Below are 24095 nucleotides of genomic sequence, written 5' to 3'. Positions count from 1 at the left end.
CGTACCCTCACCTGGACCCTAAACCGTCCCCGTACCCTAACCCTAACCCTAGCCCGAACCCTAACCCTAACCCTTCCCCGAAGCCTGACTCTCCCCCGTCCCCTAATCCTAACCCGTACGCTGACACTAACCCGCGCCCTCACACGTACGCTCCCCCGAAAACGTTGTCGTACCCTCACCTGGACCCTAACCGTCCCCGTCCCGTAACCCTAACCCTAGCCCGAACCCTAACCCTAACCCTTCCCCGAAGCCTGACCCTCCCCCGTCCCCTAAGCCTAACCCGTACGCTGACACTAACCCGCGCCCTCACACGTACGCTCCCCCAAAGCGTTGTCGTACCCTCACCTGGACCCTAAACCGTCCCCGTCCCCTAACCCTAACCCTAGCCCGAACCCTAACCCTAACACTTCCCCGAAGCCTGACCCTCCCCCGTCCCCTAATATTAACGCGTACGCTGACACTAACCCGCGCCTTCACACGTACGCTCCCCCTAAAGCGTTGTCGTACCCTCACCTGGACCCTAAACCGTCCCCGTCCCCTAACCCTAACCCTAGCCCGAACCCGAACCCTAACACTTCCCCGAAGCCTGACCCTCCCCCGTCCCCTAATCCTAACCCGTACGCTGACACTAACCCGCGCCCTCACACGTACGCTACCCCTAAAACGTTGTCGTACCCTCACCTGGACCCTAAACCGTCCCCGTCCCCTAACCCTAACCCTAGCCCGAACCCTAACCCTAACCCTTCCTCGAAACCTGACCCTCCCCTGTCCCCTACTCCTAACCCGTACGCTGACACTAACCCGCACCCTCACACGTACGCTCCCCCTAAAGCGTTGTCGTACCCTCACCTGGACCCTAAACCGTCCCCGTCCCCTAACCCTAGCCCTAGCCCGAACCCTAACCCTAACCCTTCCCCGAAGCCTGACACTCCCCCGTCCCTAAATCCTAAACCGTACGCTGACACTAACGCGCGCCCTCACACGTACGCTCCCCCTAAAGTGTTGTCGTACCCTCACCTGGACCCTAAACCGTCCCCGTCCCCTAACCCTAACCCTAGCCCGAACCCGAACCCTAACCCTTCCCCGAAGCCTGAACCTCCCCCGTCCCGAAATCCTAACCCGTACGCTGACACTAATTCGCGCCCTCACATGTACGCTCCCCCTAAAGCGTTGTCGTACCCTCACCTGGACCCTAAACCGTCCCCGTCCCCTAACCCTAACCCTAGCCCGAACCCTAACCCTAACCCTTCCCGGAGCCTGACACTCCCCCGTCCCCTAATCCTAACCCGTACGCTGACACTAACCCGCGTCCTCACACGTACGCTCCCCCTAAAGCGTTGTCGTACCCTCAACTGGACCCTAAACCGTCCCCGTCCTCTAACCCTAACCCTAGCCCGAACCCTAACCCTAACCCTTACCCGAATCCGGACCCTCCCCCGTCCCCTAATCCTAACCCGTACGCTGACACTAACCCGCGCCCTCACAAGTACGCTCCCCCTAAAGCGTTGTCGTACCCTCAACTGCACCCTAAACCGTCCCCGTCCCCTAACCCTAACCCTAGCCCGAACACTAACCCTAACCCTTCCCCGAAGCCTGACCCTCCACCGTCCAGTAATCCTAACCTGTACGCTGACACTAACCCGCGCCCTCACACGTACGCTCCCCCTAAAGCGTTGTCGTACCCTCACCTGGACCCTAAACCGTCCCCATCCCCTAACCCTAACCTTAGCCCGAACCCTAACCCTAACCCTTACCCGAAGCCTGAACCACCCCCGTCCCCTAATCCTAACCCGTACGCTGACACTAACCCACGCCCTCACACGTACCCTCCCCCTAAAGCGTTGTCGTACCCTCACCTGGACGCTAAACCATCCCCGTCCCCTAACCCTAACCCTAGCCCGAACCCTAACCCTAACCCTTCCCCGAAGCCTGACCCTCCCCCGTCCCCTAATCCTAACCCGTACGCTGCCACTAACCCGCGCCCTCAAATGTACGCTCCCCCTAAAGCGTTGTCGTACCCTCACCTGGACCCTAAACCGTCCCCGTACCCTAACCCTAACCCTAGCCCGAACCCTAACCCTAACCCTTCCCCGAAGCCTGACTCTCCCCCGTCCCCTAATCCTAACCCGTACGCTGACACTAACCCGCGCCCTCACACGTACGCTCCCCCGAAAACGTTGTCGTACCCTCACCTGGACCCTAACCGTCCCCGTCCCGTAACCCTAACCCTAGCCCGAACCCTAACCCTAACCCTTCCCCGAAGCCTGACCCTCCCCCGTCCCCTAAGCCTAACCCGTACGCTGACACTAACCCGCGCCCTCACACGTACGCTCCCCCAAAGCGTTGTCGTACCCTCACCTGGAACCTAAACCGTCCCCGTCCCCTAACCCTAACCCTAGCCCGAACCCTAACCCTAACACTTCCCCGAAGCCTGACCCTCCCCCGTCCCCTAATATTAACGCGTACGCTGACACTAACCCGCGCCTTCACACGTACGCTCCCCCTAAAGCGTTGTCGTACCCTCACCTGGACCCTAAACCGTCCCCGTCCCCTAACCCTAACCCTAGCCCGAACCCGAACCCTAACCCTTCCCCGAAGCCTGACCCTCCCCCGTCCCCTAATCCTAACCCGTACGCTGACACTAACCCGCGCCCTCACAAGTACGCTCCCCCTAAAGCGTTGTCGTACCCTCACCTGGACCCTAATCCGTCCCCGTCCCCTAACCCTAACCATAGCCCGAACCCGAACCCTAACCTTTCCCCGAAGCCTGAACCTCCCCCGTCCCGTAATCCTAACTCGTACACTGACACTAACCCGCGCCCTCACACGTACGCTCCCCCTAAAGCGTTGTCGTACCCTCACCTGGACCCTAAACCGTCCCCGTCCCCTAACCCTAACCCTAGCCCGAACCCTAACCCTAACCCTTCCCCGAAGCCTGACCCTCCCCCGTCCACTAATCCTAACCCGTACGCTGACACTAACCCGCGCCCTCACACGTACGCTCCCCCTAAAGCGTTGTCGTACCCTCACCTGGACCCTAAACCGTCCCCGTCCCCTAACCCTAACCCTAGCCCGAACCCGAACCCTAACCCTTCCCCGAAGCCTGACCCTCCCCCGTCCCCTAATCCTAACCCGTACGCTGACACTAACCCGCGCCTTCACACGTACGCTCCCCCTAAAGCGTTGTCGTACCCTCACCTGGACCCTAAACCGTCCCCGTCCCCTAACCCTAACCCTAGCCCGAACCCGAACCCTAACTCTTCCCCGAAGCCTGACCCTCCCCCGTCCCCTAATCCTAACACGTACGCTGCCACTAACCCGCGCCCTCAAATGTACGCTCCCCCTAAAGCGTTGTCGTACCCTCACCTGGACCCTAAACCGTCCCCGTACCCTAACCCTAACCCTAGCCCGAACCCTAACCCTAACCCTTCCCCGAAGCCTGACTCTCCCCCGTCCCCTAATCCTAACCCGTACGCTGACACTAACCCGCGCCCTCACACGTACGCTCCCCCGAAAACGTTGTCATACCCTCACCTGGACCCTAACTGTCCCCGTCCCGTAACCCTAACCCTAGCCCGAACCCTAACCCTAACCCTTCCCCGAAGCCTGACCCTCCCCCGTCCCCTAAGCCTAACCCGTACGCTGACACTAACCCGCGCCCTCACACGTACGCTCCCCCAAAGCGTTGTCGTACCCTCACCTGGACCCTAAACCGTCCCCGTCCCCTAACCCTAACCCTAGCCCGAACCCTAACCCTAACACTTCCCCGAAGCCTGACCCTCCCCCGTCCCCTAATATTAACGCGTACGCTGACACTAACCCGCGCCTTCACACGTACGCTCCCCCTAAAGCGTTGTCGTACCCTCACCTGGACCCTAAACCGTCCCCGTCCCCTAACCCTAACCCTAGCCCGAACCCGAACCCTAACCCTTCCCCGAAGTCTGACCCTCCCCCGTCCCCTAATCCTAACCCGTACGCTGACACTAACCCGCGCCCTCACACGTACGCTCCCCCTAAAGCGTTGTCGTACCCTCACCTGGACCCTAAACCGTCCCCGTCCCCTAACCCTAACCCTAGCCCGAACCCTAACCCTAACCCTTCCCCGAAGCCTGACCCTCCCCCGTCCCCTAATCCTAACCCGTACGCTGACACTAACCCGCGCCCTCACACGTACGCTCCCCCTAATGCGTTGTCGTACCCTCACCTGGACCCTAAACCGTCCCCGTCCCCTAACCCTAACCCTAGCCCGAACCCGAACCCTAACACTTCCCCGAAGCCTGACCCTCCCCCGTCCCCTAATCCTAACCCATACGCTGACACTAACCCGCGCCCTGACACGTACGCTCCCCCTAAAGCGTTGTCGTACCCTCACCTGGACCCTAAACCGTCCCCGTCCCCTAACCCTAACCCTAGCCCGAACCCGAACCCTAACCCTTCCCCGAAGCCTGACCCTCCCCCGTCCCCTAATCCTAACCCGTACGCTGACACTAACCCTCGCCCTGACACGTACGCTCCCCCTAAAGCGTTGTCGTACCCTCACCTGGACCCTAATCCGTCCCCGTCCCCTAACCCTAACCATAGCCCGAACCCGAACCCTAACTTTCCCCGAAGCCTGAACCTCCCCCGTCCCGTAATCCTAACTCGTACGCTGACACTAACCTGCGCCCTCACACGTACGCTCCCCCTAAAGCGTTGTCGTACCCTCACCTGGACCCTAAACCGTCCCCGTCCCCTAACCCTAACCCTAGCCCGAACCCTAACCCTAACCCTTCCCCGAAGCCTGACCCTCCCCCGTCCCCTAATCCTAACCCGTACGCTGACACTAACCCGCGCCCTCACACGTACGCTCCCCCTAAAGCGTTGTCGTACCCTCACCTGGACCCTAAACCGTCCCCGTCCCCTAACCCTAACCCTAGCCCGAACCCGAACCCTAACCCTTCCCCGAAGCCTGACCCTCCCCCGTCCCCTAATCCTAACCCGTACGCTGACACTAACCCGCGCCTTCACACGTACGCTCCCCCTAAAGCGTTGTCGTACCCTCACCTGGACCCTAAACCGTCCCCGTCCCCTAACCCTAACCCTAGCCCGAACCCGAACCCTAAACCTTCCCCGAAGCCTGACCCTCCCCCGTCCCCTAATCCTAACCCGTACGCTGACACTAACCCGCGCCCTCACACGTACACTCCTCCTAAAGCGTTGTCGTACCGTCACCTGGACCCTAATCCGTGCCCGTCCCCTAACCATAACCCTAGCCCGAACCCGAACCCTAACCTTTCCCCGAAGCCTGAACCTCCCCCGTCCCGTAATCCTAACCCGTACGCTGACACTAACCCGCGCCCTCACACGTACGCTCCCCCTAAAGCGTTGTCGTACCCTCACCTGGACCCTAAACCGTCCCCGTCCCCTAACCCTAACCCTAGCCCGAACCCTAACCCTAACCCTTCCAGGAAGCCTGACCCTCCCCCGTCCCCTAATCCTAACCCGTCCTCTGACACTAACCCGCGCCCTCACACGTACGCTCCCCCTAAAGCGTTGTCGTACCCTCACCTGGACCCTAAACCGTCCCCGTCCCCTAACCCTAACCCTAGCCCGAACCCTAACCCTAACCATTCCCGGAAGCCTGACCCTCCCCCGTCCTCTAATCCTAACCCGTACGCTGACACTAACCCGCGCTCTCACACGTACGCTCCCCCTAAAGCGTTGTCGTACCCTCACCTGGACCCTAAACCGTCCCCGTCCCCTAACCCTAACCCTAGCCCGAACCCTAACCCTAACCCTTCCCCGAACCCTGACCCTCCCCCGTCCCCTAATCCTAACCCGTACGCTGACACTAACCCGCGCCCTCACACGTACGCTCCCCTTAAAGCGTTGTCGTACCCTCACCTGGACCCTAAACCGTCCCCGTCCCCTAACCCTAACCCTAGCCCGAACCCTAACCCTAACCCTTCCCCGAAGCCTGACCCTCCCACGTCCCCTAATCCTAACCCGTACATTGACAATAAACCGCGCCCTCACACGTACGCTCCCCCTAAAGTGTTGTCGTACCCTCACCTAGACCCTAAACCGTCCCCATCCCCTAACCCTAACCCTAGCCCGAACCCTAACCCTAACACTTCCCGGAAGCATGACCCTCCCCCGTCCCCTAATCCTAACCCGTACGCTGACACTAACACGCGCCCTCACACGTACGCTCCCCCTAAAGCATTGTCGTACCCTCACCTGGACCCTAAACCGTCCCCGTCCCCTAACCCTAACCCTAGCCCGAACCCTATCCCTAACCCTTCCCCGAAGCCTGACCCTCCCTCGGCCCCTAATCCTAACCCGTACGCTGACACTAACCCGCGCCCTCACACGTACGCTCCCCCTAAAGCGTTGTCGTACCCTCACCGGGACCCTAAACCGTCCCCGTCCCCTAACCCTAACTCTAGCCCGAACCCTAACCCTAACACTTCCCCGAAGCCTGACCCTCCCCCGTCCCCTAATCCTAACCCATACGCTGACACTAACCCGCGCCCTGACACGTACGCTCCCCCTAAAGCGTTGTCGTACCCTCACCTGGACCCTAAACCGTCCCCGTACCCTAACCCTAACCCTAGCCCGAACCCTAACCCTAACCCTTCCCCGAACCCTGACCCTCCCCCATCCCCTAATCCTAACCCGTACGCTGACACTAACTCGCGCCCTCACACATACGCTCCCCCTAAAGCGTTGTCGTACCCTCACCTGGACCCTAAACCGTCCCCGTCCCCTAACCCTAACCCTAGCCCGAACCCGAACCCTAACCCTTCCCTGAAGCCTGACCCTCCCCCGTCCCCTATTCCTAAACCGTACGCTGACACTAACCCGCGCCTTCACACGTAGGCTCCCCCTAAAGCGTTGTCGTACCTTCACCTGGACCCTAAACCGTCCCCGTCCCCTAACCCTAACCCTAGCCCGAACCCGAACCCTAACCCTTCACCGAAGCCTGACCCTCCCCCGTCCCCTAATCCTAACCCGTACGCTGACACTAACCCGCGCCCTCACACGTACGCTCCTCCTAAAGCGTTGTCGTACCCTCACCTGGACCCTAATCCGTGCCCGTCCCCTAACCATAACCCTAGCCCGAACCCGAACCTAACCTTTCCCCGAAGCCTGAACCTCCCCCGTCCCGTAATCCTAAACCGTACGCTGACACTAACCCGCGCCCTCACACGTATGCTCCCCCTAAAGCGTTGTCGTACCCTCACCTGGACCCTAAACCGTCCCCGTCCCCTAAACCTAACCCTAGCCCGAACCCTAACCCTAAACCTTTCCCGAACCCTGACCCTCCCCCGTCCCCTAATCCTAACCCGTACGCTGACACTAACCTGCGCCCTCACACGTACGCTCCCCTTTAAGCGTTGTCGTACCCTCACCTGGACCCTAAACCGTCCCCGTCCCCTAACCCTAACCCTAGCCCGAACCCTAACCCTAACCCTTCCCCGAAGCCTGACCCTCCCACGTCCCCTAATCCTAACCCGTACATTGACAATAAACCGCGCCCTCACACGTACGCTCCCCCTAAAGTGTTGTCGTACCCTCACCTAGACCCTAAACCGTCCCCATCCCCTAACCCTAACCCTAGCCCGAACCCTAACCCTAACACTTCCCGGAAGCATGACCCTCCCCCGTCCCCTAATCCTAACCCGTACGCTGACACTAACACGCGCCCTCACACGTACGCTCCCCCTAAAGCATTGTCGTACCCTCACCTGGACCCTAAACCGTCCCCGTCCCCTAACCCTAACCCTAGCCCGAACCCTATCCCTAACCCTTCCCCGAAGCCTGACCCTCCCTCGGCCCCTAATCCTAACCCGTACGCTGACACTAACCCGCGCCCTCACACGTACGCTCCCCCTAAAGCGTTGTCGTACCCTCACCTGGACCCTAAACCGTCCCCGTCCCCTAACCCTAACTCTAGCCCGAACCCTAACCCTAACACTTCCCCGAAGCCTGACCCTCCCCCGTCCCCTAATCCTAACCCATACGCTGACACTAACCCGCGCCCTGACACGTACGCTCCCCCTAAAGCGTTGTCGTACCCTCACCTGGACCCTAAACCGTCCCCGTACCCTAACCCTAACCCTAGCCCGAACCCTAACCCTAACCCTTCCCCGAACCCTGACCCTCCCCCATCCCCTAATCCTAACCCGTACGCTGACACTAACCCGCGCCCTCACACGTACGCTCCCCCTAAAGCGTTGTCGTACCCTCACCTGGAACCTAAACCGTCCCCGTCCCCTAACCCTAACCCTAGCCCGAACCCGAACCCTAACCCTTCCCCGAAGCCTGACCCTCCCCCGTCCCCTAATCCTAACCCGTACGCTGACACTAACCCGCGCCTTCACACGTACGCTCCCCCAAAGCGTTGTCGTACCCTCACCTGGACCCTAAACCGTCCCCGTCCCCTAACCCTAACCCTAGCCCGAACCCGAACCCTAACCCTTCCCCGAAGCCTGACCCTCCCCCGTCCCCTAATCCTAACCCGTACGCTGACACTAACCCGCCCCCTCACACGTACGCTCCCCCTAAAGCGTTGTCGTACCCTCACCTGGACCCTAAACCGTCCCCGTCCCCTAACCCTAACCCTAGCCCGAACCCTAACCCTAACCCTTCCCGGAAGCCTGACCCTCCCCCGTCCCCTAATCCTAACCCGTACGCTGACACTAACCCGCGCCCTCACACTTACGCTCCTCCTAAAGCGTTGTCGTACCCTCACCTGGACCCTAAACGGTCCCCGTCCCCTAACACTAACCCTAGCCCGAACCGGAACCCTCACCCTTCCCCGAACCCTGACCCACCCCCGGCCCCTAATCCTAACCCGTACGCTGACACTAACCCGCGCCCTCACATGTACGCTCCCCCTAAAACGTTGTCGTACCCTCAACTGGACCCTAAACCGTCCCCGTCCCCTAACCCTAACCCTAGCCCGAACCCTAACACTAACCCTTCCCCGAAGCCTGACCCTCCCCCGTCCCCTAATCCTAACCCGTACGCTGACACTAACCCGCGCCCTCACACGTACGCTCCTCCTAAAGCGTTGTCGTACCCTCACCTGGACCCTAAACCGTCCCCGTCCCCTAACCCTAACCCTAGCTCGAACCCTAACCCTAACCCTTCCCGGAAGCCTGAACCTCCCCCGTCCCCTAATCCTAACCCGTACGCTGACACTAACCCGTGCCCTCACACGTACGCTCCCCCTAAAGCGTTGTCGTACCCTCACCTGGACCCTAAACCGTCCCCGTCCCCTAACCCTAACCCTAGCCCGAACCCGAACCCTAACCCTTCCCCGAAGCCTGACCCTCCCCCGTCCCCTAATCCTAACCCGTACGCTGACACTAACCCGCGCCCTCACACGTACGCTCCCCCTAAAGCGTTGTCGTACCCTCACCTGGACCCTAAACCGTCCCCGTCCCCTAACCCTAACCCTAGCCCGAACCCGAACCCTAACCCTTCCCCGAAGCCTGACCCTCCCCCCTTCCCTAATCCTAACCCGTACGCTGACACTAACCCGCGCCCTCACACGTACGCTCCCCCTAAAGCGTTGTCGTACCCTCACCTGGACCCTAAAGCGTCCCCGTCCCCTAACCCTAACCCTAGCCCGAACCCGAACCCTAACCCTTCCCCAAAGCCTGACCCTCCCCCGTCCCCTAATCCTAACCCGTACGCTGACACTAACCCGCGCCCTCACACGTACGCTCCCCATAAAGCGTTGTCGTACCCTCACCTGGACCCTAAACCGTCCCCGTCCCCTAACCCTAACCCTAGCCCGAACCCTAACCCTAACCCTTCCCCGAAGCCTGCCCCTCCCCCGTCCCCTAATCCTAACCCGTACGCTGACACTAACCCGCGCCCTCACACGTACGCTCCCCCTACAGCGTTGTCGTACCCTCACCTGGACCCTAAACCGTCCCCGTCCCCTAACCCTAACCCTAGCCCGAACCCTAACCCTAACCCTTCCCCGAAGCCTGACCCTCCCCCGTCCCCTAATCCTAACCCGTACGCTGACACTAACCCGCGCCCTCACACGTACGCTCCCCCTAAAGCGTTGTTGTACCCTCACCTGGACCCTAAACCGTCCCCGTCCCCTAACCCTAACCCTAGCCCGAACCCTAACCCTTCCTGGAAGCCTGACCCTCCCCCGTCCCCTAATCCTAACCCGTACGCTGACACTAACCCGCGCCCTCACACGTACGCTCCCCCTAAAGCGTTGTCGTACCCTCACCTGGACCCTAAACCGTCCCCGTCACCTAACCCTAACCCTAGCCCGAACCCTAACCGTAACCCTTCCTCGAAGCCTGACCCTCCCCTGTCCCCTAATCCTAACCCGTACGCTGACACTAACCCGCGCCCTCACACGTACGCTCCCCCTAAAGCGTTGTCGTACCCTCACCTGGACCCTAAACCGTCCCCGTCCCCTAACCCTAACCTTAGCCCGAACCCTAACCCTAATCCTTCCCCGAAGCCTGACCCTCCCCCGTCCCTAAATCCTAACCCGTACGCTGACACTAACGCGCGCCCTCACACGTACGCTCCCCCTAAAGTGTTGTCGTACCCTCACCTGGACCCTAAACCGTCCCCGTCCCCTAACCCTAACCCTAGCCCGAACCCGAACCCTAACCCTTCCCCGAAGCCTGTCCCTCCCCCGTCCCCTAATCCTAAACCGTACGCTGACACTAACCCGCGCCCTCACATGTACGCTCACCCTAAAGCGTTGTCGTACCCTCACCTGGACCCTAAACCGTCCCCGTCCCCTAACCCTAACCCTAGCCCAAACCCTAACCCTAACCCTTCCCCGAAGCCTGACCCTCCCCCGTCCCCTAATCCTAACCCGTACGCTGACACTAACCCGCGCCCTCACACGTACACTCCCCCTAAAGCCTTGTCGTACCCTCACCTGGACCCTAAACTGTCCCCGTCCCCTAACCCTAACCATAGCCCGAACACTAACCCTAACCCTTCCCCGAAGCCTGACCCTCCCCTGTCCCCTAATCCTAACCCGTACGCTGACACTAACCCGCGCTCTCACACGTACGCTCCCCCTAAAGCGTTGTCGTACCCTCACCTGGAGCCTAAACCGTCCCCGTCCCCTAACCCTAACCCTAGCCCGAACCCTAGCCCTAACACTTCCCGGAAGCATGACCCTCCCCCGTCCCCTAATCCTAACCCGTACGCTGACACTAACACGCGCCCTCACACGTACGCTCCCCCTAAAGCATTGTCGTACCCTCACCTGGACGCTAAACCATCCCCGTCCCCTAACCCTAACCCTAGCCCGAACCCTATCCCTAACCCTTCCCCGAAGCCTGACCCTCCCCCGGCCCCTAATCCTAACCCGTACGCTGACACTAACCCTCGCCCTCACACGTACGCTACCCCTAAAGCGTTGTCGTACCCTCACCTGGACCCTAAACCGTCCCCGTCCCCTAACCCTAACTCTAGCCCGAACCCTAACCCTAACACTTCCCCGAAGCCTGACCCTCCCCCGTCCCCTAATCCTAACCCGTACGCTGACACTAACCCGCGCCCTCACACGTACGCTCCCCCTAAAGCGTTGTCGTACCCTCACCTGGACCCTAAACCGTCCCCGTACCCTAACCCTAACCCTAGCCCGAACCCTAACCCTAACCCTTCCCCGAAACCTGACCCTCCCCCATCCCCTAATCCTAACCCGTACGCTGACACTAACCCGCGCCCTCACACGTACGCTCCCCCTAAAGCGTTGTCGTACCCTCACCTGGACCCTAAACCGTCCCCGTCCCCTAACCCTAACCCTAGCCCGAACCCGAACCCTAACACTTCCCCGAAGCCTGACCCTCCCCCGTCCCCTAATCCTAACCCGTACGCTGACACTAACCCGCGCCCTCACACGTACGCTCCTCCTAAAGCGTTGTCGTACCCTCACCTGGACCCTAATCCGTGCCCGTCCCCTAACCATAACCCTAGCCCGAACCCGAACCCTAACCTTTCCCCGAAGCCTGAACCTCCCCCGTCCCGTAATCCTAAACCGTACGCTGACACTAACCCGTGCCCTCACACGTATGCTCCCCCTAAAGCGTTGTCGTACCCTCACCTGGACCCTAAACCGTCCCCGTCCCCTAAACCTAACCCTAGCCCGAACCCTAACCCTAACCCTTCCCCGAACCCTGACCCTCCCCCGTCCCCTAATCCTAACCCGTACGCTGACACTAACCCGCGCCCTCACACGTACGCTCCCCTTAAAGCGTTGTCGTACCCTCACCTGGACCCTAAACCGTCCCCGTCCCCTAACCCTAACCCTAGCCCGAACCCTAACCCTAACCCTTCCCCGAAGCCTGACCCTCCCACGTCCCCTAATCCTAACCCGTACATTGACAATAAACCGCGCCCTCACACGTACGCTCCCCCTAAAGTGTTGTCGTACCCTCACCTAGACCCTAAACCGTCCCCATCCCCTAACCCTAACCCTAGCCCGAACCCTAACCCTAACACTTCCCGGAAGCATGACCCTCCCCCGTCCCCTAATCCTAACCCGTACGCTGACACTAACACGCGCCCTCACACGTACGCTCCCCCTAAAGCATTGTCGTACCCTCACCTGGACCCTAAACCGTCCCCGTCCCCTAACCCTAACCCTAGCCCGAACCCTATCCCTAACCCTTCCCCGAAGCCTGACCCTCCCCCGGCCCCTAATCCTAACCCGTACGCTGACACTAACCCGCGCCCTCACACGTACGCTCCCCCTAAAGCGTTGTCGTACACTCACCTGGACCCTAAACCGTCCCCGTCCCCTAACCCTAACTCTAGCCCGAACCCTAACCCTAACACTTCCCCGAAGCCTGACCCTCCCCCGTCCCCTAATCCTAACCCATACGCTGACACTAACCCGCGCCCTGACACGTACGCTCCCCCTAAAGCGTTGTCGTACCCTCACCTGGACCCTAAACCGTCCCCGTACCCTAACCCTAACCCTAGCCCGAACCCTAACCCTAACCCTTCCCCGAACCCTGACCCTCCCCCATCCCCTAATCCTAACCCGTACGCTGACACTAACCCGCGCCCTCACACGTACGCTCCCCCTAAAGCGTTGTCGTACCCTCACCTGGACCCTAAACCGTCCCCGTCCCCTAACCCTAACCCTAGCCCGAACCCTAACCCTAACCCTTCCCCGAAGCCTGACCCTCCCCCGTCCCCTAATCCTAACCCGTACGCTGACACTAACCCGCGCCCTCACACGTACGCTCCCCCTAATGCGTTGTCGTACCCTCACCTGGACCCTAAACCGTCCCCGTCCCCTAACCCTAACCCTAGCCCGAACCCGAACCCTAACACTTCCCCGAAGCCTGACCCTCCCCCGTCCCCTAATCCTAACCCATACGCTGACACTAACCCGCGCCCTGACACGTACGCTCCCCCTAAAGCGTTGTCGTACCCTCACCTGGACCCTAAACCGTCCCCGTCCCCTAACCCTAACCCTAGCCCGAACCCGAACCCTAACCCTTCCCCGAAGCCTGACCCTCCCCCGTCCCCTAATCCTAACCCGTACGCTGACACTAACCCTCGCCCTGACACGTACGCTCCCCCTAAAGCGTTGTCGTACCCTCACCTGGACCCTAATCCGTCCCCGTCCCCTAACCCTAACCATAGCCCGAACCCGAACCCTAACTTTCCCCGAAGCCTGAACCTCCCCCGTCCCGTAATCCTAACTCGTACGCTGACACTAACCTGCGCCCTCACACGTACGCTCCCCCTAAAGCGTTGTCGTACCCTCACCTGGACCCTAAACCGTCCCCGTCCCCTAACCCTAACCCTAGCCCGAACCCTAACCCTAACCCTTCCCCGAAGCCTGACCCTCCCCCGTCCCCTAATCCTAACCCGTACGCTGACACTAACCCGCGCCCTCACACGTACGCTCCCCCTAAAGCGTTGTCGTACCCTCACCTGGACCCTAAACCGTCCCCGTCCCCTAACCCTAACCCTAGCCCGAACCCGAACCCTAACCCTTCCCCGAAGCCTGACCCTCCCCCGTCCCCTAATCCTAACCCGTACGCTGACACTAACCCGCGCCTTCACACGTACGCTCCCCCTAAAGCGTTGTCGTACCCTCACCTGGACCCTAAACCGTCCCCGTCCCCTAACCCTAACCCTAGCCCGAACCCGAACCCTAAACCTTCCCCGAAGCCTGACCCTCCCCCGTCCCCTAATCCTAACCCGTACGCTGACACTAACCCGCGCCCTCACACGTACACTCCTCCTAAAGCGTTGTCGTACCGTCACCTGGACCCTAATCCGTGCCCGTCCCCTAACCATAACCCTAGCCCGAACCCGAACCCTAACCTTTCCCCGAAGCCTGAACCTCCCCCGTCCCGTAATCCTAACCCGTACGCTGACACTAACCCGCGCCCTCACACGTACGCTCCCCCTAAAGCGTTGTCGTACCCTCACCTGGACCCTAAACCGTCCCCGTCCCCTAACCCTAACCCTAGCCCGAACCCTAACCCTAACCCTTCCGGGAAGCCTGACCCTCCCCCGTCCCCTAATCCTAACCCGTCCTCTGACACTAACCCGCGCCCTCACACGTACGCTCCCCCTAAAGCGTTGTCGTACCCTCACCTGGACCCTAAACCGTCCCCGTCCCCTAACCCTAACCCTAGCCCGAACCCTAACCCTAACCATTCCCGGAAGCCTGACACTCCCCCGTCCTCTAATCCTAACCCGTACGCTGACACTAACCCGCGCTCTCACACGTACGCTCCCCCTAAAGCGTTGTCGTACCCTCACCTGGACCCTAAACCGTCCCCGTCCCCTAACCCTAACCCTAGCCCGAACCCTAACCCTAACCCTTCCCCGAACCCTGACCCTCCCCCGTCCCCTAATCCTAACCCGTACGCTGACACTAACCCGCGCCCTCACACGTACGCTCCCCTTAAAGCGTTGTCGTACCCTCACCTGGACCCTAAACCGTCCCCGTCCCCTAACCCTAACCCTAGCCCGAACCCTAACCCTAACCCTTCCCCGAAGCCTGACCCTCCCACGTCCCCTAATCCTAACCCGTACATTGACAATAAACCGCGCCCTCACACGTACGCTCCCCCTAAAGTGTTGTCGTACCCTCACCTAGACCCTAAACCGTCCCCATCCCCTAACACTAACCCTAGCCCGAACCCTAACCCTAACACTTCCCGGAAGCATGACCCTCCCCCGTCCCCTAATCCTAACCCGTACGCTGACACTAACACGCGCCCTCACACGTACGCTCCCCCTAAAGCATTGTCGTACTCTCACCTGGACCCTAAACCGTCCCCGTCCCCTAACCCTAACCCTAGCCCGAACCCTATCCCTAACCCTTCCCCGAAGCCTGACCCTCCCTCGGCCCCTAATCCTAACCCGTACGCTGACACTAACCCGCGCCCTCACACGTACGCTCCCCCTAAAGCGTTGTCGTACCCTCACCGGGACCCTAAACCGTCCCCGTCCCCTAACCCTAACTCTAGCCCGAACCCTAACCCTAACACTTCCCCGAAGCCTGACCCTCCCCCGTCCCCTAATCCTAACCCATACGCTGACACTAACCCGCGCCCTGACACGTACGCTCCCCCTAAAGCGTTGTCGTACCCTCACCTGGACCCTAAACCGTCCCCGTACCCTAACCCTAACCCTAGCCCGAACCCTAACCCTAACCCTTCCCCGAACCCTGACCCTCCCCCATCCCCTAATCCTAACCCGTACGCTGACACTAACTCGCGCCCTCACACGTACGCTCCCCCTAAAGCGTTGTCGTACCCTCACCTAGACCCTAAACCGTCCCCGTCCCCTAACCCTAACCCTAGCCCGAACCCGAACCCTAACCCTTCCCTGAAGCCTGACCCTCCCCCGTCCCCTATTCCTAAACCGTACGCTGACACTAACCCGCGCCTTCACACGTAGGCTCCCCCTAAAGCGTTGTCGTACCTTCACCTGGACCCTAAACCGTCCCCGTCCCCTAACCCTAACCCTAGCCCGAACCCGAACCCTAACCCTTCCCCGAAGCCTGACCCTCCCCCGTCCCCTAATCCTAACCCGTACGCTGACACTAACCCGCGCCCTCACACGTACGCTCCTCCTAAAGCGTTGTCGTACCCTCACCTGGACCCTAATCCGTGCCCGTCCCCTAACCATAACCCTAGCCCGAACCCGAACCTAACCTTTCCCCGAAGCCTGAACCTCCCCCGTCCCGTAATCCTAAACCGTACGCTGACACTAACCCGCGCCCTCACACGTATGCTCCCCCTAAAGCGTTGTCGTACCCTCACCTGGACCCTAAACCGTCCCCGTCCCCTAAACCTAACCCTAGCCCGAACCCTAACCCTAAACCTTTCCCGAACCCTGACCCTCCCCCGTCCCCTAATCCTAACCCGTACGCTGACACTAACCCGCGCCCTCACACGTACGCTCCCCTTAAAGCGTTGTCGTACCCTCACCTGGACCCTAAACCGTCCCCGTCCCCTAACCCTAACCCTAGCCCGAACCCTAACCCTAACCCTTCCCCGAAGCCTGACCCTCCCACGTCCCCTAATCCTAACCCGTACATTGACAATAAACCGCGCCCTCACACGTACGCTCCCCCTAAAGTGTTGTCGTACCCTCACCTAGACCCTAAACCGTCCCCATCCCCTAACCCTAACCCTAGCCCGAACCCTAACCCTAACACTTCCCGGAAGCATGACCCTCCCCCGTCCCCTAATCCTAACCCGTACGCTGACACTAACACGCGCCCTCACACGTACGCTCCCCCTAAAGCATTGTCGTACCCTCACCTGGACCCTAAACCGTCCCCGTCCCCTAACCCTAACCCTAGCCCGAACCCTATCCCTAACCCTTCCCCGAAGCCTGACCCTCCCTCGGCCCCTAATCCTAACCCGTACGCTGACACTAACCCGCGCCCTCACACGTACGCTCCCCCTAAAGCGTTGTCGTACCCTCACCTGGACCCTAAACCGTCCCCGTCCCCTAACCCTAACTCTAGCCCGAACCCTAACCCTAACACTTCCCCGAAGCCTGACCCTCCCCCGTCCCCTAATCCTAACCCATACGCTGACACTAACCCGCGCCCTGACACGTACGCTCCCCCTAAAGCGTTGTCGTACCCTCACCTGGACCCTAAACCGTCCCCGTACCCTAACCCTAACCCTAGCCCGAACCCTAACCCTAACCCTTCCCCGAACCCTGACCCTCCCCCATCCCCTAATCCTAACCCGTACGCTGACACTAACCCGCGCCCTCACACGTACGCTCCCCCTAAAGCGTTGTCGTACCCTCACCTGGAACCTAAACCGTCCCCGTCCCCTAACCCTAACCCTAGCCCGAACCCGAACCCTAACCCTTCCCCGAAGCCTGACCCTCCCCCGTCCCCTAATCCTAACCCGTACGCTGACACTAACCCGCGCCTTCACACGTACGCTCCCCCAAAGCGTTGTCGTACCCTCACCTGGACCCTAAACCGTCCCCGTCCCCTAACCCTAACCCTAGCCCGAACCCGAACCCTAACCCTTCCCCGAAGCCTGACCCTCCCCCGTCCCCTAATCCTAACCCGTACGCTGACACTAACCCGCGCCCTCACACGTACGCTCCCCCTGAAGCGTTGTCGTACCCTCACCTGGACCCTAAACCGTCCCCGTCCCCTAACCCTAACCCTAGCCCGAACCCTAACCCTAACCCTTCCCGGAAGCCTGACCCTCCCCCGTCCCCTAATCCTAACCCGTACGCTGACACTAACCCGCGCCCTCACACTTACGCTCCTCCTAAAGCGTTGTCGTACCCTCACCTGGACCCTAAACGGTCCCCGTCCCCTAACACTAACCCTAGCCCGAACCGGAACCCTCACCCTTCCCCGAACCCTGACCCACCCCCGGCCCCTAATCCTAACCCGTACGCTGACACTAACCCGCGCCCTCACATGTACGCTCCCCCTAAAACGTTGTCGTACCCTCAACTGGACCCTAAACCGTCCCCGTCCCCTAACCCTAACCCTAGCCCGAACCCTAACACTAACCCTTCCCCGAAGCCTGACCCTCCCCCGTCCCCTAATCCTAACCCGTACGCTGACACTAACCCGCGCCCTCACACGTACGCTCCTCCTAAAGCGTTGTCGTACCCTCACCTGGACCCTAAACCGTCCCCGTCCCCTAACCCTAACCCTAGCTCGAACCCTAACCCTAACCCTTCCCGGAAGCCTGAACCTCCCCCGTCCCCTAATCCTAACCCGTACGCTGACACTAACCCGTGCCCTCACACGTACGCTCCCCCTAAAGCGTTGTCGTACCCTCACCTGGACCCTAAACCGTCCCCGTCCCCTAACCCTAACCCTAGCCCGAACCCGAACCCTAACCCTTCCCCGAAGCCTGACCCTCCCCCGTCCCCTAATCCTAACCCGTACGCTGACACTAACCCGCGCCCTCACACGTACGCTCCCCCTAAAGCGTTGTCGTACCCTCACCTGGACCCTAAACCGTCCCCGTCCCCTAACCCTAACCCTAGCCCAAACCCGAACCCTAACCCTTCCCCGAAGCCTGACCCTCACCCCTTCCCTAATCCTAACCCGTACGCTGACACTAACCCGCGCCCTCACACTTACGCTCCCCCTAAAGCGTTGTCGTACCCTCACCTGGACCCTAAAGCGTCCCCGTCCCCTAACCCTAACCCTAGCCCGAACCCGAACCCTAACCCTTCCCCAAAGCCTGACCCTCCCCCGTCCCCTAATCCTAACCCGTACGCTGACACTAACCCGCGCCCTCACACGTACGCTCCCCATAAAGCGTTGTCGTACCCTCACCTGGACCCTAAACCGTCCCCGTCCCCTAACCCTAACCCTAGCCCGAACCCTAACCCTAACCCTTCCCCGAAGCCTGCCCCTCCCCCGTCCCCTAATCCTAACCCGTACGCTGACACTAACCCGCGCCCTCACACGTACGCTCCCCCTACAGCGTTGTCGTACCCTCACCTGGACCCTAAACCGTCCCCGTCCCCTAACCCTAACCCTAGCCCGAACCCTAACCCTAACCCTTCCCCGAAGCCTGACCCTCCCCCGTCCCCTAATCCTAACCCGTACGCTGACACTAACCCGCGCCCTCACACGTACGCTCCCCCTAAAGCGTTGTTGTACCCTCACCTGGACCCTAAACCGTCCCCGTCCCCTAACCCTAACCCTAGCCCGAACCCTAACCCTTCCTGGAAGCCTGACCCTCCCCCGTCCCCTAATCCTAACCCGTACGCTGACACTAACCCGCGCCCTCACACGTACGCTCCCCCTAAAGCGTTGTCGTACCCTCACCTGGACCCTAAACCGTCCCCGTCACCTAACCCTAACCCTAGCCCGAACCCTAACCCTAACCCTTCCTCGAAGCCTGACCCTCCCCTGTCCCCTAATCCTAACCCGTACGCTGACACTAACCCGCGCCCTCACACGTACGCTCCCCCTAAAGCGTTGTCGTACCCTCACCTGGACCCTAAACCGTCCCCGTCCCCTAACCCTAACCCTAGCCCAAACCCTAACCCTAACCCTTCCCCGAAGCCTGACCCTCCCCCGTCCCCTAATCCTAACCCGTACGCTGACACTAACCCGCGCCCTCACACGTACACTCCCCCTAAAGCCTTGTCGTACCCTCACCTGGACCCTAAACTGTCCCCGTCCCCTAACCCTAACCATAGCCCGAACACTAACCCTAACCCTTCCCCGAAGCCTGACCCTCCCCTGTCCCCTAATCCTAACCCGTACGCTGACACTAACCCGCGCTCTCACACGTACGCTCCCCCTAAAGCGTTGTCGTACCCTCACCTGGAGCCTAAACCGTCCCCGTCCCGTAACCCTAACCCTAGCCCGAACCCTAGCCCTAACACTTCCCGGAAGCATGACCCTCCCCCGTCCCCTAATCCTAACCCGTACGCTGACACTAACACGCGCCCTCACACGTACGCTCCCCCTAAAGCATTGTCGTACCCTCACCTGGACCCTAAACCGTCCCCGTCCCCTAACCCTAACCCTAGCCCGAACCCTATCCCTAACCCTTCCCCGAAGCCTGACCCTCCCCCGGCCCCTAATCCTAACCCGTACGCTGACACTAACCCTCGCCCTCACACGTACGCTACCCCTAAAGCGTTGTCGTACCCTCACCTGGACCCTAAACCGTCCCCGTCCCCTAACCCTAACTCTAGCCCGAACCCTAACCCTAACACTTCCCCGAAGCCTGACCCTCCCCCGTCCCCTAATCCTAACCCGTACGCTGACACTAACCCGCGCCCTCACACGTACGCTCCCCCTAAAGCGTTGTCGTACCCTCACCTGGACCCTAAACCGTCCCCGTACCCTAACCCTAACCCTAGCCTGAACCCTAACCCTAACCCTTCCCCGAAACCTGACCCTCCCCCATCCCCTAATCCTAACCCGTACGCTGACACTAACCCGCGCCCTCACACGTACGCTCCCCCTAAAGCGTTGTCGTACCCTCACCTGGACCCTAAACCGTCCCCGTCCCCTAACCCTAACCCTAGCCCGAACCCGAACCCTAACACTTCCCCGAAGCCTGACCCTCCCCCGTCCCCTAATCCTAACCCGTACGCTGACACTAACCCGCGCCCTCACACGTACGCTCCTCCTAAAGCGTTGTCGTACCCTCACCTGGACCCTAATCCGTGCCCGTCCCCTAACCATAACCCTAGCCCGAACCCGAACCCTAACCTTTCCCCGAAGCCTGAACCTCCCCCGTCCCGTAATCCTAAACCGTACGCTGACACTAACCCGTGCCCTCACACGTATGCTCCCCCTAAAGCGTTGTCGTACCCTCACCTGGACCCTAAACCGTCCCCGTCCCCTAAACCTAACCCTAGCCCGAACCCTAACCCTAACCCTTCCCCGAACCCTGACCCTCCCCCGTCCCCTAATCCTAACCCGTACGCTGACACTAACCCGCGCCCTCACACGTACGCTCCCCTTAAAGCGTTGTCGTACCCTCACCTGGACCCTAAACCGTCCCCGTCCCCTAACCCTAACCCTAGCCCGAACCCTAACCCTAACCCTTCCCCGAAGCCTGACCCTCCCACGTCCCCTAATCCTAACCCGTACATTGACAATAAACCGCGCCCTCACACGTACGCTCCCCCTAAAGTGTTGTCGTACCCTCACCTAGACCCTAAACCGTCCCCATCCCCTAACCCTAACCCTAGCCCGAACCCTAACCCTAACACTTCCCGGAAGCATGACCCTCCCCCGTCCCCTAATCCTAACCCGTACGCTGACACTAACACGCGCCCTCACACGTACGCTCCCCCTAAAGCATTGTCGTACCCTCACCTGGACCCTAAACCGTCCCCGTCCCCTAACCCTAACCCTAGCCCGAACCCTATCCCTAACCCTTCCCCGAAGCCTGACCCTCCCCCGGCCCCTAATCCTAACCCGTACGCTGACACTAACCCGCGCCCTCACACGTACGCTCCCCCTAAAGCGTTGTCGTACACTCACCTGGACCCTAAACCGTCCCCGTCCCCTAACCCTAACTCTAGCCCGAACCCTAACCCTAACACTTCCCCGAAGCCTGACCCTCCCCCGTCCCCTAATCCTAACCCATACGCTGACACTAACCCGCGCCCTGACACGTACGCTCCCCCTAAAGCGTTGTCGTACCCTCACCTGGACCCTAAACCGTCCCCGTACCCTAACCCTAACCCTAGCCCGAACCCTAACCCTAACCCTTCCCCGAACCCTGACCCTCCCCCATCCCCTAATCCTAACCCGTACGCTGACACTAACCCGCGCCCTCACACGTACGCTCCCCCTAAAGCGTTGTCGTACCCTCACCTGGACCCTAAACCGTCCCCGTCCCCTAACCCTAACCCTAGCCCGAACCCGAACCCTAACCCTTCCCCGAAGCCTGACCCTCCCCCGTCCCCTAATCCTAACCCGTACGCTGACACTAACCTGCGCCTTCACACGTACGCTCCCCCAAAGCGTTGTCGTACCCTCACCTGGACCCTAAACCGTCCCCGTCCCCTAACCCTAACCCTAGCCCGAACCCGAACCCTAACCCTTCCCCGAAGCCTGACCCTCCCCCGTCCCCTAATCCTAACCCGTACGCTGACACTAACCCGCGCCCTCACACGTACGCTCCCCCTAAAGCGTTGTCGTACCCTCACCTGGACCCTAAACCGTCCCCGTCCCCTAACCCTAACCCTAGCCCGAACCCTAACCCTAAACCTTCCCGGAAGCCTGACCCTCCCCCGTCCCCTAATCCTAACCCGTACGCTGACACTAACCCGCGCCCTCACACGTACGCTCCTCCTAAAGCGTTGTCGTACACTCACCTGGACCCTAAACGGTCCCCGTCCCCTAACACTAACCCTAGCCCGAACCGGAACCCTCACCCTTCCCCGAACCCTGACCCACCCCCGGCCCCTAATCCTAACCCGTACGCTGACACTAACCCGCGCCCTCACATGTACGCTCCCCCTAAAACGTTGTCGTACCCTCAACTGGACCCTAAACCGTCCCCGTCCCCTAACCCTAACCCTAGCCCGAACCCTAACCCTAACCCTTCCCCGAAGCCTGACCCTCCCCCGTCCCCTAATCCTAACCCGTACGCTGACACTAACCCGTGCCCTCACACGTACGCTCCGCCTAAAGCGTTGTCGTACCCTCACCTGGACCCTAAACCGTCCCCGTCCCCTAACCCTAACCCTAGCCCGAACCCGAACCCTAACCCTACCCCGAAGCCTGACCCTCCCCCGTCCCCTAATCCTAACCCGTACGCTGACACTAACCCGCGCCCTCACACGTACGCTCCCCCTAAAGCGTTGTCGTACCCTCACCTGGACCCTAAACCGTCCCCGTCCCCTAACCCTAACCCTAGCCCGAACCCTATCCCTAACCCTTCCCCGAAGCCTGACCCTCCCCCGGCCCCTAATCCTAACCCGTACGCTGACACTAACCCTCGCCCTCACACGTACGCTACCCCTAAAGCGTTGTCGTACCCTCACCTGGACCCTAAACTGTCCCCGTCCCCTAACCCTAACTCTAGCCCGAACCCTAACCCTAACACTTCCCCGAAGCCTGACCCTCCCCCGTCCCCTAATCCTAACCCGTACGCTGACACTAACCCGCGCCCTCACACGTACGCTCCCCCTAAAGCGTTGTCGTACCCTCACCTGGACCCTAAACCGTCCCCGTACCCTAACCCTAACCCTAGCCCGAACCCTAACCCTAACCCTTCCCCGAAACCTGACCCTCCCCCATCCCCTAATCCTAACCCGTACGCTGACACTAACCCGCGCCCTCACACGTACGCTCCCCCTAAAGCGTTGTCGTACCCTCACCTGGACCCTAAACCGTCCCCGTCCCCTAACCCTAACCCTAGCCCGAACCCGAACCCTAACACTTCCCCGAAGCCTGACCCTCCCCCGTCCCCTAATCCTAACCCGTACGCTGACACTAACCCGCGCCCTCACACGTACGCTCCTCCTAAAGCGTTGTCGTACCCTCACCTGGACCCTAATCCGTGCCCGTCCCCTAACCATAACCCTAGCCCGAACCCGAACCCTAACCTTTCCCCGAAGCCTGAACCTCCCCCGTCCCGTAATCCTAAACCGTACGCTGACACTAACCCGTGCCCTCACACGTATGCTCCCCCTAAAGCGTTGTCGTACCCTCACCTGGACCCTAAACCGTCCCCGTCCCCTAAACCTAACCCTAGCCCGAACCCTAACCCTAACCCTTCCCCGAACCCTGACCCTCCCCCGTCCCCTAATCCTAACCCGTACGCTGACACTAACCCGCGCCCTCACACGTACGCTCCCCTTAAAGCGTTGTCGTACCCTCACCTGGACCCTAAACCGTCCCCGTCCCCTAAACCTAACCCTAGCCCGAACCCTAACCCTAACCCTTCCCCGAAGCCTGACCCTCCCACGTCCCCTAATCCTAACCCGTACATTGACAATAAACCGCGCCCTCACACGTACGCTCCCCCTAAAGTGTTGTCGTACCCTCACCTAGACCCTAAACCGTCCCCATCCCCTAACCCTAACCCTAGCCCGAACCCTAACCCTAACACTTCCCGGAAGCATGACCCTCCCCC

Source organism: Grampus griseus (genome assembly GCF_964374135.1).
Source record: "Grampus griseus genome assembly, chromosome: 8".
NCBI lineage: Eukaryota > Metazoa > Chordata > Mammalia > Artiodactyla > Delphinidae > Grampus > Grampus griseus.
The sequence above is the reverse complement of the archived record's forward strand: the minus strand, read 5'-3'. Positions refer to the sequence as shown.